Here is a 17,443-nt window from a genome sequence, read left to right as displayed (position 1 = left end):
TGGTTCATGTTCTGAGGGGTACCATGACTTTGGCTACTTATGACAACAGAAAAATGATAATCCAGAAATGCTAAAAAAGGTGAGAACAAAAATAATAGATATGAATTCCTAACCTAAGTCCACCATTATTTTATGATTTAATTCTCACGAACACAAACTGTTTCATAATGTGAGACTGGCATTTAATCTGAGCAACCTGACTGTTACGAGAATTATGCAAGGCAGCATGGAGCTGTTTAATGCCTAAATGACAACAAAACATAAAGATGCAGGCCATAATTCTATCTGAAGTAGTATACTTCCCTGTGAAGCTTGGACGAGTACGTTCCTGATTTAAATATCTGGAACTACAGTAAATGGTATGAAACATAAATCCTATTTGTGATGGCACCCAGGACCAAAGCAGCCAGTCAGAAACCTCTCCCTGCTGCAAATTTATCATTTGGTTTTAGGGTTTGTATCCTAGACTTTGAAAGGACCTCTCCTAACCTGGTCTTTCTGTCTCATTTTAGCAATGAAATGAGCTATAAAACTGCCAAAATGTGAAAGGCTAAAAAATTCACCTGCCTTGCAGAGGTGGTTAAGAGCAAGCATATGTGGCTGATTAGCAACCCTTGTTAAGTCCTTAGCCCCAGGGGGAAAAAAAAAGTCACCAACAATAACGGCATAGAAGAAAACAAAAACACTCCCAAATCTACTAACTCACTCTCTGGTGAATTCAGCTATCCCAGATACACAGGCTTGGTCCAGAGAGATGATGTTTGCCCCATTTGCTTCCAGTATTTGAGTTGGAAGGGACCTGTAAAGGTCATCTGGTCCAACTCCCCTGCAACGAGCAGGGCCACCTACAGCTAGATCAGGTGCTTAGAGCCCCATCCAGTCTGACCTTGAGTGTCTCCAGGGACAGGGCACCCACCACCTCTCTGGGCAACCTGTCCCAGTGCCTCACCACCCTTACTATAAAAAACATTTTCCTTATATCCCTGCTGAACAATCTGTTCCCTTATTTCTTATAGTGCCTCTTCAGACAATGAAGGGCAACTATCAAGTGTCCCCAGAGCCTTCTCCAGAGTGAGCCCCAGCTCACTCAGCCCATCCTCGTAGGAGAGGTGTTCCATCCCTTGGATCATTTTTGTGCCTCTCTGGATTCACTCTAACAGGTCCATGTCTCTCCTGTACTGAGGACAGTCATCTGGATACAGTACTCCAGGTGAGGTCTCACCACTATGGAGCAGAAGGGCAGGATCGCCTCCCTTGCCCTGCTGACTACAGGTCACCATCCCTTCTCACTTCTCTTACCAGCAACTTTTCAGATGCCTTCTTCTGCACCCATCATAGAGCAACACAGGGAGGTGAGTTGGTCCTGCCAGAGAGGAGGGCAAAGGAAGTTAAGTGATCTGCTCTCTCTCTGTTGTTAGTGGTGAGCATGCCAGAAGCTGCCATCAGCTGTTTGGTTCACACTATTTGCTTGAAAAGATCTTTCCTGTCTGCCTTGAGAAACAGGCTGGGCAGTGAGCTGGCAGCCAATTCAGATGCTTCTTGATTGGGACACATCCTCCTCCTGGTTATAGGCTGAAAAGTTTTTTCCCTTCAAAACTCCTGCAGAGTAGAGATGTTTCAAATGAAGAAGTGTGATAAAAGCCAACTTTCTAGAACTTTGCAAACCCCTCCTAAGACTGGCATAAAAGATATTTCACTCATAGATGAGGAGAGAGAAAAGAGCAGCAAAACTTCAGAAAAAATCTGCTTGCTAGCTGTGATGCTCTCCATGTTCAGTTGCTGGAAAATCACAGGCAGAACATATGGGGCAAGACCCAATTAGCTGCTCCAGACCTGACAGGCTTTTAGGAGAATCAAGCTGCTCAGACAGTGTTCTGATTTAACCACTCTGATCTCAGCAAGTGTCACAGGGTTAGATTTGTCCTCTCTGGCTACACTGGAAACTTTGCAGACAGAAGGCAAAAAGAGCACCAAAGCAGAAGGCAACTTGAGGTCTCAAGTTTTGAAAAAAAGACCATTTCAAACATTAACAAAAGCTGAGAACTTTCTGCTTTAACTCTTTCCTTGGTTGTTGAGCAGCGGCTCAAACAGAATGCGGGGAATATATAATCTTTTGTGGTTTCAGCTGTCAAAGACAAAAATAGATCTATTTTTCAGGCTGAGTGAATATCATTTTATTCAAAGGCATAATTTGCTTCAATTTTTTTGGGTAGAGCTTAAAAAGAATAGCAAATCTTACTGCTCCAGTGTGAATATTGAAAAATGGCATCTTCCTTCCAAAGTCTGGAGAGACAGAGCACTGGGTTTGTTAACATGAAATAATTAAAACAAAAAAGTACTTTTCTCCGACTCCATTTGCACAGCAGTTGAATTGTTTGGGCTAAAATTTTCCAGAGCATTTCGGCCTTGGGCGGATATTTGGCATGTAAAATTTCAAACTGTTAATGATTGGCAAAAGCTAAAAGCGTCTGACAACCCGAGTGCTGTTATAGGAAGTGCCAGACAATTTTAATAATAGATGACCGTAGCAGCCCTGCCTCCTGCTTTATGGTTTTGGACACTTTTGTTGTGCAAAGGCTGTTGTATGTTTTGTGCATGTGTTTTTGTGAATCTTTACTTACTTATTTATATTTTAATTCTGGGAAGGTTTTGCTTCAGTTAAGTTTTAGGTAACAGTGAGTTCCATGGGAGTAATTGCTCGATACAATTAAGAAGTGCTTCCTCCTACCTGTTCTTCATTTACAGCCTCGTTATTTAATTCGCTAAGTGTTTCTCAGTTTTGTGTTATGGAGCAGAGCCCCCAGAACCTGCCCATCTACCCCCTATGTAAAATTCATGAGCTTTTTAATTCTGCTCCATAACTTCTTCTCCCAAGTGAGCAATATGTGGGTTATTCAGTGGTGTTTCCCACGAGCTGCTTTGTAATGTTCTTGATGATACCCATTGTCCTATTTTTGCCAGGCTTTTATTTTGCTTAGGGAGGACAGGATGACTAATTTCAGGCGTGGTATGGTGGGTGAGAGTGTGGTTCCTCTGAGAGGCCTACAGTATTTTTCCATACTTTTTCTCTCCTGTACCTTATCAAGGTTTAGTTGAGGCATTTGGGTTCAGGTTTCTTTTTTAGTTTGGAAAACTATGCCAGAAGTATACTGAGAATAAAACTATCATATATCCTTGAACTGAGAATCAGCACTCTACTACTATTCAGCCCTTGGGCCACTAAGACAATGAGAGGGCTGGAGCACCTTCCCTACAAGGACAGGCTGAGAGAGCTGGAGATTTTCAGCCTGGAGAAGACAAGTCTCTGAGGAGACCTTATATTGGCCTTACAATACCCAAAGTGGGAAAGCTGGGGAGGGACTTTCTATAAGGACATGCATCATCATGATGAGGGAAAATGGTTTTAAACTGTAAGATGGTAGATTTAGACTAGATATTAGGAAGAAATTCTTCACTGTGAGACTGGTGAGACACTGGAAAAGGCTGCCTAGAGAGGCTGTGGATGCCCCCTCCCTGGAAACATTCAAGGCCAGGCTGGATGGGGCTGTGAGCAACCTGGTCTACAGGGAGATGTCACTGTCTATAGCAGGGGGTTGGAACTATGTGATCTTAAAGGTCCCTTCCAACCCAAACCATTCTATGATTCAAGCATGAAATTGAGTAACAGACCTTAGGAGAAAAAATAAGCAGAACTACTGAGAGAACCCCAGCTTTGTAATGATGAAGCAAAATGAGCTTCTTAATGTGGATAACATTTTTCTAGCCCTTAAATGTTACAAAGCAATGCATTTTTCTTTAAAGTGGGAGAAAGAACTTAGAATTTCAAACAGGGTCTGTCTGACATCATTTGCCTTTATCTTTAATTTCAGAAAAACATATACTTGTTAAAATAATGAATGTCTCTTACGTTTATAAACCTGCATCTTTCTTGAAAGCATTGTCAAAGAGAGTCACATTTAAAGTGTTCTGATAACAAATTTCAAATAGCAGAAAGGTTAATTTCATTTCTGAACGGTGAGGTTGGTTCTGTGTGTGAATGTGTGTGAAATTGCCTTGCCTTTAGTTCGCTGCTCTGAAATATTAGCAGAAGAGCCCTTGGTGAAGACTGCCAGAAATTACAGATGAAATTTTCTAGCAGCAGGAATTTTAAGTTACAAGTTTTGCGCACAACCTCTAATATAATCTAAATTAAAATGTGTTATGCACAAGCGCCACAAAGCCTGGATTCTTCCTTAATCAGAATACAAGTTGAATTAATTTTGTGCACGCAGTGTCTCACTCTGGTTCCTAAAGTATGGTGTTCATTTATAAAGACTTCTGATTTCTTTTCAAACAAGATCTTCCCTCTGTTAAACAGGGTAATGAAATAGGACGTTGTGAGAATGTTGTCAAGATCGCTACTTTCAGAGGATAAATATGCACTCTCCCTCTCCCCTCCTTGCCCCATTCTGAAAGTCAGCCAAGAGCACCACTTGTGTTTTAAGTTGCTTTGGAGGTTGAGGTGCGACCATTCTTGAAAAGATTTGCTCTGCCTTCTATAAGCATTTCTTATGTTTTTAGTCCCTTTTTTTTTTTTTTTTTTTTTTTTTATGAAGAACATGATGAGAGATCTTCTGTTTGTTTGGAAATAAAAGCTGTGTCGCGATACACTACTTGACAAGATACAAGAACATTTATATGAACGTTCTGTGAATTCATACAAATGGATGAATTCTGTTGTTCGAGTTGGGTTGGTTTTTTTTTGTGTGTGTGTTTTTTTTTGTTTTTTTGTTTGTTTTTTTTTTTTTTCATTTGATTTGGACGTTGTTTTTCTATTATCCACCTTATTTTCACTGAAAGACTTGAGGTGATGCAGTGTCTGGGCTGGCTAATGGCTGACCAGAGAGCCCCAGCTGTTTGATACTTGGCACAGCGTTCTCCACATGCTCAGCGCTGCTTTATTATTAGTTGAGGCATGTGTTTCCCCTTGCTGTGAGAAACAGGAGAGTCAGAAGGAGTCACTAGGGGACAAACGCATTAACCCAGTTCTGTGCACTGCCCTGCACAGCTCCCGGAGTAGCTGGAAAGAACCTCAGGATGCTTTAACCCATCCCAGCTGGCTGTCCCTGGGCTATTTGCCAAAATCGAGGATTATTAGTTTGCACCGTTCCATTGATAATGGCTCCCATGCTGAGGCCCCAGGGAAGGAGGCCGGCAGAGCAGCTGGCTACCCTGGCATCTCTCACTGCCGATGACCTTCCTTGTACTAGAGAGATGCCCAGATGGTGGAGAAAAGTGTTTTCTGCTCCGTGGGAGATTCAAAAGGAGTGGAGATGAGCTGAGAAAGCTAGTTATAATGTTATAATTATTGCACTCGTGCTGAAAAACTTTATGGTGGTGACCCAGATGTCAGAGGAGACGGAAATGTCTATCTAAGTCTGCTGAAAGGCTTAAATAACAGCTTCCAGACATATGTACTATCCTTATTTACCTTGGCCTGACACATGCTTTCCTGACACTGTGTCAATAGAATAATTACTGCACTTAAACAGCGTGTTGAAGAAGTGGAATGGTTTTATTATGAAGTTAGAGATATCCCATTTGGGACTTCTCTACCAGACATGAAGATTTACCACTATTACAGGACGTTCATCATTGAGTCCTGCACTTCAGAGAGTTGAGAGGGCCCTTGTGCTTGTGTCCTCAAGATGTGAAAGCAATTGGATTTGTAGATGGAAAGAGAAATTGAAATGTGTCATCTTCAGTGGCAAAAATATGCATCATAAAGTTTCCAAATCCTGCAAAATTTGAGTATGGGAGGGATGGTTAAAGTAAGCCTTAGCTAATGAAGAGATGTTTCAAAACACGTAATTCTAAATGTCTACAGCTCAAGCAAAGTATCATGTTCATGAATTTACCAGCTTCAGATCAAGAAAGTACCAATGCATGGAAGCTTTTATGTATTTAATCTTTTCCATCTATTTGTTTGGTTTTTAGATTGAGAACAGAGGTCAAATCACAGATGTAACAAATCACAAGCAGAAAGTTTTAGAAAAAACATCACCTTTTTAGTAAAACTTCCTCCATATTTTCCCTAGCACATTTCATTGCCCCCTCTCTTCTGGCAGCTGTCTAGTTAAAAAACTGAGGGTATTGCTGCTTGTCCAAAGCTAAAGAGATTATTGCCTGAGCCCCAGTGCTTGGGATCCTCAATAGTATGCTTTATTTATTTATTTATTTATTTATTTTGCCATTTTCCTTCTTTTCAATGTAGAAGGAATCAGACATAAGGTAATTGTTAACATTCCCTTGGTTTGTACAACTTTCAACCTGTACTCCTCAGTGCAGAAGTCCTCTTCTTTAAGACACTGTCTGTTTCTGATTTTACCTCCTTTGCTTTCTGCGTCTGTTTGCAAGCTCTCTCATCACCAGAGCTTGCTCTCCACATGGCCACTCCATCCTCACACAGCATCTAGCTGAGACCTCTGTGAGCTGAGAAGTCTTTCTGCTTTGGATGGAGAAATGCTGCCCATGGGCTGAACCTGCTGTTAGTTAGGATACCTGCTTCTGTAAAGCAGATTATTGATTCCTCATGGTCCTGAAGAGCTGTAGTAACACCACATTTGCAGCCAGAGCTAAGCACGTAGGAATGTTTTTAATTTGCTGAGGTGCTAGATAGCTTTTAAAGCCAAAATCTAATAGAATAGCTTTGTCATAGTGCATTGCAGTTTAATTAAGAAAGCTCATTTTATAGACATTCGGGAACATTACTTGCTGCTATCAGCTCTGGCTTCTTTTTAGATCATGTTTTATGTTGCATAGTATTTCTCAGGATAGTATTGTTGGTTAATTCTTAACCAATAAAATGTTTTTAATTCACCAAAAACAACTCTTTATTACTTACTCAGCAGTTACTTAATCAAATTCTAATGTGACAGGTATTCTGCCCATTCACAGAGCTTTGGGATATTGTCCTACAAGTTACTGCCATAAACTGTATGGAGGTCAAACAGTTCTAATAGAGAGCAGTACAAAATACCAAGACTTCTTACTGCATTAATTTATAGTCAGAAGATCTTTACTATCTCTAATAATGCTCCTTTCAGTATTCCATGAGTTAAGGACAGAAAAGCATTAGAAATTTGGACTCTATTATTTGAAGAATTTAACATGAAAGGAACTAAAGTAATAGTACCAGAAGTGATCATTTAACATTACAGTTTAAGTCTCTCTTGTTTCCTCGGGCTTTTAATGGAGAAGCACGCATGCAGAATAACTTGATTAAAAGTTTGAAATATCGTCACTAAAGATATTCCAGATGACTTCACAGGACAACTCCCTGTCATTTCCAGTTATGACACCAAGAGAAATACATCCCATGCCAGAAAGCCCCTGGGTATTTTTGAAGAAGGCACAGAATTTCCTGTGGCTGGGGAAGTCCCTAAGCTGCCGAGTAGTGAAGGCTCAGTGATTTTGTTTCAGGACTGTCAAGTTTCTGGTACTAAGTAAATTCAGGGATTTGCTGTTTGAGACGGGTTTGTAGCTGAAAGGGTCCTTGGGTCTGGCAGAGCAGTTTTTCTTGTGTTTCTGTGAGAACCAGTGAGAATTTGCTCATGCAAGTGGTACACATTCCTGGATTGCAGAGCTTCTTTAAGATTTAACAAAGCTTTTTTCAATTCTGTGACCTGGAAATATAAGGACAGTGTTCGTATGCCTTCCAAAGATTCAAAAATCCACACAGTAACTCCAGTTTAATAACTAGAGCATGTTTTATATTTTATGAGAAAAAGAGGCCTTTTGTTTTCAGCTAGAGGAGGTCCGACGGTATGTCTGCATTACATTTTTTTCTCATTTTCTCTGAGATGTTAATATGATGGTATTTTTACATTTTGGAGACTTTTATTTTTCATTTGTCATTGAAATATAGTCATAGAATCATAGAATCTTTAGAGTTGGAAGGAATCTCTGAAGGCCATCTAGTCTGACTCCCTTGCAGTGAACAGGGATGCCACAGATACATCAGGTTGCCTGGGCCTGATCCAGCCTGGCCTTGAGTGCCCTCAGGGATGAGGCATCAGTCACATCTCTGGACAACCTGTTCCAGTCCCTCACTGCTCTCACTGTAGAACAATTTTTTCCTTATATCCAACAGTGTTAACCTAGCTTGAGAATTGAACATTTTCCAATTTCTTCAACTTCTGGTGCTTATTTACATCTGCTTTCTTCTTTACCTGCCATAGAAACGCTTCCTGAATGTCTGTAACACAGTGCTTTCCTAAATAGCAAACAAAAATCCATTAAGAGCCATATAGTCATGTTTTATGTATTTCTTTTCTCATCTGCTAGAGCTCTAGGGGGAAAAGTGATGTCATTTTGAAGGAACATGACAAAGTTTAACCTTACAGGAAGAGGTTCACTGAGCAAGCGGATTGAACAACTTCCACAGGAGGGAGTTCGGGGAAACTGCTTCCTTTGACTAAAGCTACCCTTACTGACAGACTCAACTTAATGAAGCCAAAACTATAGAATTGGAATGAAGAGGTACAAAACTAGAGTGGTAAACCCCAAGTAGCACATAGTGAGTTCACAAAGACTTCTAAAAATCAAGAAATAAATCAATACTGATGTACATATTTTGCATCATATAAGCACTGTATTATATAGCATTTTGCATGTTGGCCAGGTGGCAGTGTACAAAATTCACCGTTCACAATAAACTTGTGACTAACTCAGTCCTAGGAAGTTATTTATTATTAAAGAGATGGAAGAAGCCTATTGTTCTTACTGCTTGGAGTAGTTCTTCAGCAGTGGAGACTTTGAGAAGGTCATTATTCTGGACATTGTGAAGTTCTACAAATTCATAAAGCCTTCAAAATACTGACAGTGGTTATAGAAGCATGTGGATAGAGTACACACCCGTGCCACCGAGGTTCGAGATAATACTGCTCTCTGTTGATCTTTCCTTCACTTTCATCTCATTCCCTACATTTATTTTTATTCTTCTCTTCTTCCATCTTTACTATTTTTCTCCTTCCCTTCCCTACTCTTTTTGCCCCTACAGTTTTCTACTACAATGACAATGGAGTTTTATCCATGAAAAAGCAGCTAGTTGTGGATGTAGGCTAAAATTAGTCCTTTTTTTTTTTTTTTTTTTTTTTTTTTTTTTTTTTTTTTTTTTTTTTTTTTTCCCAGATTTCTTATATACATGCCTGTCAGTTACAAGAAAAAACTAACAAACCATTGCACTCCCTCAACATCCAGGTCCTGAGTTTTCCATCTTATTTTTATGCTTGTCTGTCAGGTACGTGTTTGCAGAGCTGCTCTAAGGGAAACTAAATAGTTTCACCATTGGCAGATAGGGTCCAAGGCCCTGCTGAGGTCAAAACAGCACTGATGGCACCGTATAAGCAAAAATAGCAATAGAAATAGCATTACAGTGACACTTTCTTTACATGACAGTGCTGCAGTTTTATCTTAGGAGAAGGGTGGCATCTATTGTGGTAATATTTTGTTGTGTTATTATTTGCCATTCTCACCTATTATTTGCATTGCATTAGATGCTCTAAACAAGATTGGGGTCCTGGTGTGCCAAGCACTGTGGTGATAAAGGACAAACCAGGACTGATTCACCCCATGATTTGCTTGTTAAAAGAGAAGGTGGTTTTCTTTAATTTAGTCTTTGTCATGTATATTACTCTAAGTATAGTGCTTGCTATGTGATTTAGTGGGCAGGAATCGAGGGGAGCTCAGACTTGCTTTTACTGTTCTCAGTTACACCACAGCCAGCTCTGAGGAGCAGCATCTAAAGTTTCTGGATTGTGCACTGTAAACTATTCCTTTGTGCAGTCACTTCAAAATAGCAAAAGTGCAATAATGCAGCCCTAGAGCTTTGTCAGTGATATATGTCTCATAGAAGTATTTTTCAAGTAGCAAGTGTTTTAATGATGCTTTGAGGGCTTTGTTTATGGATTGGGTCTGGCAGGCACTGTAAAGTTCATGCAAATTATTCCTTGGTTGATTATTAATGAGAAACATTCATCTGGATTCCCCCACACCACCGTTTTTGCCAAAATTACCTTAGTGACTTGCCTTTGCTACAATCCAGGCTCTGTTTCACAAAATACAGCTCTTGCTAAATGATGTTAGCATGGATCCCCTGGCCAGGTGAGACAGCTGGAAGTCAAGGACATGATTTTCTGCTCCCCCTTCATTCACTCCTGTCTTCCCTTCCAAATACACACTCACATACCTACACACACGTGCATCGCTTATATGTGCCTTACTCCAATTGCTGCAGAACTGCTTTGCCCAGAGGTTGCTTCATCAGTCAGGTTCACACAGTTTATTTAAGGGCATCTACTCATTTCTTTAATATTTGGAACAGGCTGCCCAAGGAGGTGGTGGTGTCACTGTCCATGGAGGCATACAAGAAACGTTTAGATGTTGTACTGAGGGACTTGGTTTAGTGGGGAAATATTGGTGGTAGGTGGATGGTTGGACTGGATAATCTTAGAGGTCTTTTCCAACCTTGGTGATTCTATGATTCTACAATGTAGTTCTTCAAAAAATTCAAGGAGAGGTGAATGCCTAGAATGACATCTCTGCCCATGGCATCTCTAACCTAACTCAGGTTAATCCAAGTTTTTTTTTTAAAAGGGGCCACAGGCAGAGGTTCTATATCTATATTACTTTGTAGGAGCTTTACAAAGATTGCATGCCAAACAGATGGCAAAATATAAAAGCTGAAATAAAATCTGTAATCTTGGGGGTAAGGTAAATAAGGAACAACTATTCATGATTTCACAAGATGAACGAAGTAGAAGATGTGCCTGGAACTGCCAAAAATCTTTTTTAAGTAAAGCGAAGGGAAGATGTTTCCCCACTCAGTTACTACCATAGTATCAGGACTCTGAAAGCCAGGGATGCAAATGGGTTTGATTGAATTTAAAATACATGTATAAATAAGTGTACTGTAGGGTTTAGTGGAAAGGGATAAATCAGATCATGTGGGGTAGGTGCCTGATAGAAAGGATGGTTCAGTTGTGATCTCGAGCACTGACAGTGAGTAAACACTAAGAGTACAGGAGCTAAAAATAGCTTGCTCTTTTCCTGCCTATTTCTTATTCTGATTCCCTGGGCATCTGCTACTGTCCTTAGTAGTGGTTATGCTGCTCAAATGGAAGAGCTATCAAACTCTTTCCCCAATTTTAATGGAATGTCTCTGGATAATCTAGCATCTATATTAGAAACAGAGAAGCTTAGAAGTTTAATGATGTCTAAACTGAAAAAGGAAATGTTCTGGAGGATCTTGGACATGATTGTGAAAGCCTTGATCAACACCCATTAAACTGGTGCATGTCCTTGGAATACCAAGAACCTGTTGAGCTACTGCCACTCCCACTTTTTTCTTATTACATTGAGAAAAGCCTCATGAAACTGAGGAAATGAGTCAGATCCATCAAAAGCTTCTTGAAGCACAGAAGATGGTAAGATCTGAATATCCAAGAAGACAGTAATACTGCCTTGATCTCTAGATTGCAGCTGGATAGTAATTTGCAGTTGCTAATAAAGAAAAAAGGAAGCTGACATAAGGATAAGGACACTGGCAGACCATAAAGAGCTTTAAGTAAGTATTTTAGATAAAAACACAAGAATAACAACATTTTTCTTGTTCTGATAAGGTTCCTCTTTTTACAGAGAAAAAAAACAGTCCTTCTCTGTTACTGCCAGGTAAAACATGGTCCCACTGATAATACAGTTTTGTTCCAGGAGAGGCCAAGAGTATTAGATTTGTACTTTTTCAGGAAAACTTAAAGCTATTAGAAATCAACTCTATAGTCTTCAAATACTCAGCAATGGTGTTCCTGGAGTACACAATCAAATCTGTAGGCTCTAGAAGGTTTTCTATTTTCTCTGCAGAAACCAAATTGTAACAAGCATCTCACAACATTTATTACCAGCTGCTGCCTGGACTATCCTAATCTTTGCAGTACGTGTTGGCAGGCAACTCCATTCCTGGAACCAGATCTTTTTTTTTTTTTTTTTTAAACCTTTCAACGCCAGGAAAAAAATAGACTGCTTTTTCCAAGGTGTAAAATTGTCACTCTTAAGCCATGGAGACCTGTCAGTGTTAGTTATTTTGGTTTGCTGTTGTGCATTCATGTTGTCTTAACTGGGCCATCAAAGCAGCATGTCCAAGCACTGCAGCCACTGTTGGGCTGCTAGTATCCAAGGTGGAAACCTCCTGTGCATGCATGTGTGGACACACAACCAAATCTGTGTTTGCACACACAAGTGTTTCTATGCATCCAAGAGAAATACAGCTTGGCACTATCCAAAAACACCACAGAAGCCATTGGTAGTGGCAGACAAAAGAACAGGCTGCCCACAGAGTCTCCTTCTATGGAGATATTCAATACCTGTCTGGACACCTACCTGTGTGACCTATTGTAGGGCACCTGCTTTAGCACTGGGGTTGGACTCAAGGATCTCTTGAGATCTCTTCCAACTGCTGCAGTTCTATGATTCTGTGATTCTGTGAAATTAAGTGTCCCAGGGCTCATGCTGAGAATCAAATAAGGGATTATACACTTAAAAAATAATACTGAACAGATAAATAACTTGTGGTAGGGGCTGGCAGAAGTGGGATGGTAATTTAGTACTGGTGATGAAGTGCAATCCCCAAAAGCACAGTTGGAAGAAGTATACATCCCTGTTATTTGTGCAAAGCAATACTGTGGCAAAACCAGAAGGTGATTTGGGCAGCACCTGTTACCAAAGAAAGAAATGAGGGTGTTTTTCCAATACTGTGTGGGTATTTTTATGGACAAACTTAATCTTAACTTCCCAGAATGCAAGCTTATACAAGTATATGTATATGCACTGTGTTAAGAAATGATTATTGTTAAAGGAATTTTATTGTATTCTACTTTTTCTAGACCCAAAGATTTCATGAGAAGTTTTTTTCTTCCATTATTCTACTTGAAAGAGAAAGGAGCTGTAAAATCACATCAAGTGTTCCAGCAGATTTTTCTTTTTACCTCTCTGACTGCCAATTCTAGATATTTGTTCTTCAAAGGTTTCATTGTCTTCTACTATGCCAATCTCCTAATGGAAATTAACTCTTCTTCTGCCAAATTGAGGCAAATTACTAGTGTTAAATGCTTTCAAATTTTCTGTAATATGAATGTGAGCATTCAGTTCTTATGTAGAATATTCACAGGAGCTCGAACTTGATCTTTACCATTCTTAGAGTGCTTCACATCTCTGATTGCTTTCCATTTTAATTATTTCATTTAGGAATTAATGTAGTAATTATTTCTTAACATTTTTCAAATGTAAACTCTCTATCTTCTGCCAAGTTAGTTTTTATAATTCCAATAGATCATAAACTTTTAAATATCTGCATAAGCTTATGTACATAGCCTTTAAAAATTAGCTATGATCAGTGAATTCATGAAATATTACATTTTGAGTCTTCAGATATGTGGCATATCTACTTAGTATACTGATACAGGTTCAGTGTAGCACTGTTATGTCTAAAATGCCTTAAAAATCATATATTCATACACATCTGAGAGCAAAACGTACATGAACTGGGTTGATTCACTTTATCTTTTTTTCTTTATTTATTTATTTTCTGAAAACCTTTCATTATGCTACTTTCTGAAAACTAACAAACTCACCAGGACATTCAGCAGGAGGGCCCTGGTTATTCTCCAAATGGGCATTATACCAGGACATGAAGCAGGCTGCTCTGGTAGCTCTGATGAATGATAGTCTCCTGTTCCTAGACTCGAACTATCTATCCAACTTTTTTTTAATGCACCACTCGGCAGCATTAATATAGATAAACTTGGGATTTTTCTGGATCCTCTCAGAAATGTGACAAATTTATTGGCTTTCCTTTCAAATGACTTTATTTGTTCCTTTTCCTCTGCACCTCAGAGCCCAGACTGATATTTCCTTTGGGTGTATCATCTATAGTCTTTCTCCATGGCTTGTCAACACTGTGCAGGTGGGGCATGCATCAGCTTCTCTGTAGAGGCAAACACCAACAATCTATTCAAAGTTCTGAACAAGATCCTCCATGTTCAGAAATCCAACTGAATTTCCCATCATCACAATGCACAGTAATAGCTTTCACTACTGAAGCAGTTATATTTCATTTCCAGAATGCTTTACGGATGGTACTCATGCATCCTCTCAGTGCACACGTAATCTGTGAAAGCATTTCATTGGAAAATTGAGGCAACAAATTCAAGATCACAAAGAAAGAAAGCCTGCACCTGGTTGAAAAACTGTACATGTAATCAGTAATCCTACCACTGACCTCATTGGTTTTGGATTAGTGCCTGTAAATACAGAATTAGATTTCAAGAACTTTTGACTTAGTCATAGGTATAACTCAACATGATTATATTCTGGATGCGAGGTATCCCAGTGCACCTAATAGGATGTATCAGGAGTGATGGTCCCCAGCATTCTGCCCTCAATTGTTTCCTGTGGTAAGAAAAACACAGTGGCAAAGCCATGTACTTAACACAATCACAGTTATGTATAAGCTCACATTTCCTTCAACAGGAATTCCTTGGCAGGATTTTTTTCTACTTAAAACTTAGAATCCAGAATCATAGGGGTTGGAAGGGACCTCTGGAGATCACTGAGTCCAGTCCCCTACTAAAGCAAGTACCCTACAGTAGGCTGTGCAGGAAAGCATCCAGGCAGGTCTTGAATATCTCCAGAGACAGAGACTCCACCCTCTTTGAGCAGCTTGTTCCAGTGCTCTGTCACTCTCACAGTAAATAGGTTATTTCTCATGTTCATATGGAACATCCTGTGTCCTGGTTTTTGCCCACTTCTCCTTGTCCTGTGGCTACACATCACTGAAAAGAGTGGCCTTAATTCATTTGACTCCTGCGCTTTATAAATTTAGAAGAGTTGATTAGATCCTCTCTCAGTCTCCTCCAGTCTGAGCAATCCCATGTCTTTCAGCCTTTTCCCACATGGGAGATACTCCAAGCCCCGCACCATCTCTATGGCCCTCTGCTGGACTCTGTCCAGATTATCCCTGTCTTTTTTGAACTGGGGAGTCCAGAACTGGACATGGTATTCTCAAGCATCACCTCCCTTGGCCTCCTGGCTGTATTCATTTAATGCACCCAGAATACCATTGATATTCTTGGCCACAAGAGCACACTGCTGGCTCACAGTCAACCTGTTGTCCACTAGGACACCTGCTCTGATTGACATTCAATCTAAATTCTCTCCCTCTCATCTCCCTTTTGAAGCCATGGTAGCTGCATTTGTGGACTCAAATGTCCTTGTTGCCATCTCCCTTAGATTTGTTTTTTCTCTGTATATACCACTGTCATTTGAATACTCTGAAAACTGTACCTTTTGAATCCTACTGTCTTTGTTTGGTTGCCTGCACTGTGAGTAGTTTGCTGTTGTTTCAGTTACTGATTTTGTAGAGAAACTGAAACACATATAATAACTGCTCCAGAGAGAAAAAATCAATGGTTAAATGCAGCCTGTGATAACAGTCATGAGATGAGGCTGTTTCTCCTTGGGTTTCATAAGAGACTTGAAAGATACATACAGGATGGGAAGAACTTGGCCTTCTCTCCATCTTCTTGTTTCATCTACTCCACATGTTCCATTCTTATCTCATAATGCTGCAGCTCAGTTATGAGTATTTGATTTAATATGCAATTTCATGCCTGGCTGTGACTGTAGCTGTATTTGTCTGGAGGGATGGACAAGGTATCTCCTGCATTTCCTAGGTGCTACGAGAGGATCAGTATGGCACAGTACATGGAGAACTCAGCAGACCACGCCTACAGAAAAAGAGTGTGGCCTATTGTGACTGTTGAAAATCTAGCTTTTAAAAGATGAGATCAAGCAAATAAGCATGTCCTAGGGACTTCTTTGAATTGTATTGTACCCTTTCACCTCTGACTTTCTTTCTCAGTGTTCACTAGCCATGAATATTTAATATGGCCAGTACTGCATCCCAAGGAATGAATGACAGGTTCTGAGTTTCAAAGCCTAATCTGAAAAGCAATGCATATACATCAGTATTGAAAAGAAGCACCGCACCCAGAGCAAATCCTTTTTCATAAGCCCACTTATTAAAAAAAGTAATGTAATATCATGAGTTTTCATTAATACAGTCTTCAATAAGCCTAAAGCAAATCCTTGCTGGCTGTGCACTTGGAGTGCTTTTGCATTGAGCCAGCTGAAAGTGATGAAGGCCGGCAGTCAGCATATGGAGAGCATGGGGCTGAGAGAGGTACGAGCTCTACTGGAGTGAATGTTGTAAGTCCTCAGCTGTTTTTCCCACAGAAGATGGATATGAATGTTTCATGGAAATAAAAATGCTGATTTTCAGCTCCCACAGCGTGCTTTACCCCTACAAAGTGCTAGCAAAAACGTGAACAAATTCTCACCAGTAAGTTAATATTACAGTATTTGTTTTGCACATATGGAAATAAAGATAGGGAAAGGTCATCAGACTGAATCAAGGCCATGTTGCTTTTCAACAGCAGATTTAGGATGAAGAAGTGGGCCTCTCTGGTTACATCAGTTGATCATGCTGCCTTGTAGCAAAATGTAGCTCAAGTTTCCTAAAGATAAAAAAAAATCCTAGGGAAGGAGTTGTTTCCCTCTTTGCTTCTTCAAAACAAACAAGCTCCCAAGCTACCAAACCCTGTGTTTACATGTATCATTAAATACTTTCCAGTTGCTAGCCAGAAAACTCAGCAGAAAACCTGTAGAACACCAAAGTAACTCTCTTCTTTTAAATAATTGATGATACCAAATAGCAGCAGTGTTGTGCCAACAAAGAGATTGGTCTCTCAAAATATTTTATTCATTATGCCTCCAGAAACCCAAAGCCTTGTTTTAGAAAAAAGCAAATTTCAGAAGTTGGCTCTCAGTTCATCTAAAACATCTGCTTATTACAAGTCTTGGTATTACAGCACTGGTGCTCCCCTGTAAATATTTCAGCTTTAAATAGTATGTATGAAGTCTTGGCAAAGAGATCAGGAAGGAGAAAGAGTAGTATTTGCCAAATACGCATTTTACTTTATGATGCTACAGTGGTGCATTTTAGTGATATGTGTGTTGAAGAGAATCTACTAATCCGATTAAATAAAAGGACAAGAAGGAATTAATTCCAAGGATCAGAAAGACCCCATTCTATGCAGCTGAAAGTTTATATTCCTGGATGAAGAGGTTAGAAGTCTTGGATAACTACACTTGTATAAAACAGCTGAAAATCGGTATTTCTCCATGGTGTTTGTAAATCAAGGTCACGTGTCAGAAGTCTGTGTTGTGATAAATCTGTCTGACAATTAGATGGAGAGGGCATATCAATGTTAAATGATATTCTTTGTACACTCTGATGAGAAGGCAATGTAAACACCACAGTGGCATTATGAAATAGCAAATTACATTCCAG

The 17,443-nt window shown here is 39.7% G+C and overlaps 1 protein-coding gene across 6 annotated transcripts in view; it reads left to right on the top strand.

Annotated features, from left to right (window-relative positions):
- ENOX1 (ecto-NOX disulfide-thiol exchanger 1) overlaps positions 1-17,443 on the top strand; it is a 360,206-nt gene that overhangs the window by 237,161 nt on the left and 105,602 nt on the right. The gene's annotated exons all lie outside the window — the stretch shown is intronic.

Source organism: Excalfactoria chinensis, chromosome 1 (genome assembly GCF_039878825.1).
Source record: "Excalfactoria chinensis isolate bCotChi1 chromosome 1, bCotChi1.hap2, whole genome shotgun sequence".
Taxonomy (NCBI): domain Eukaryota; kingdom Metazoa; phylum Chordata; class Aves; order Galliformes; family Phasianidae; genus Excalfactoria; species Excalfactoria chinensis.
This window is presented reverse-complemented; position numbering and strand designations above follow the sequence as displayed.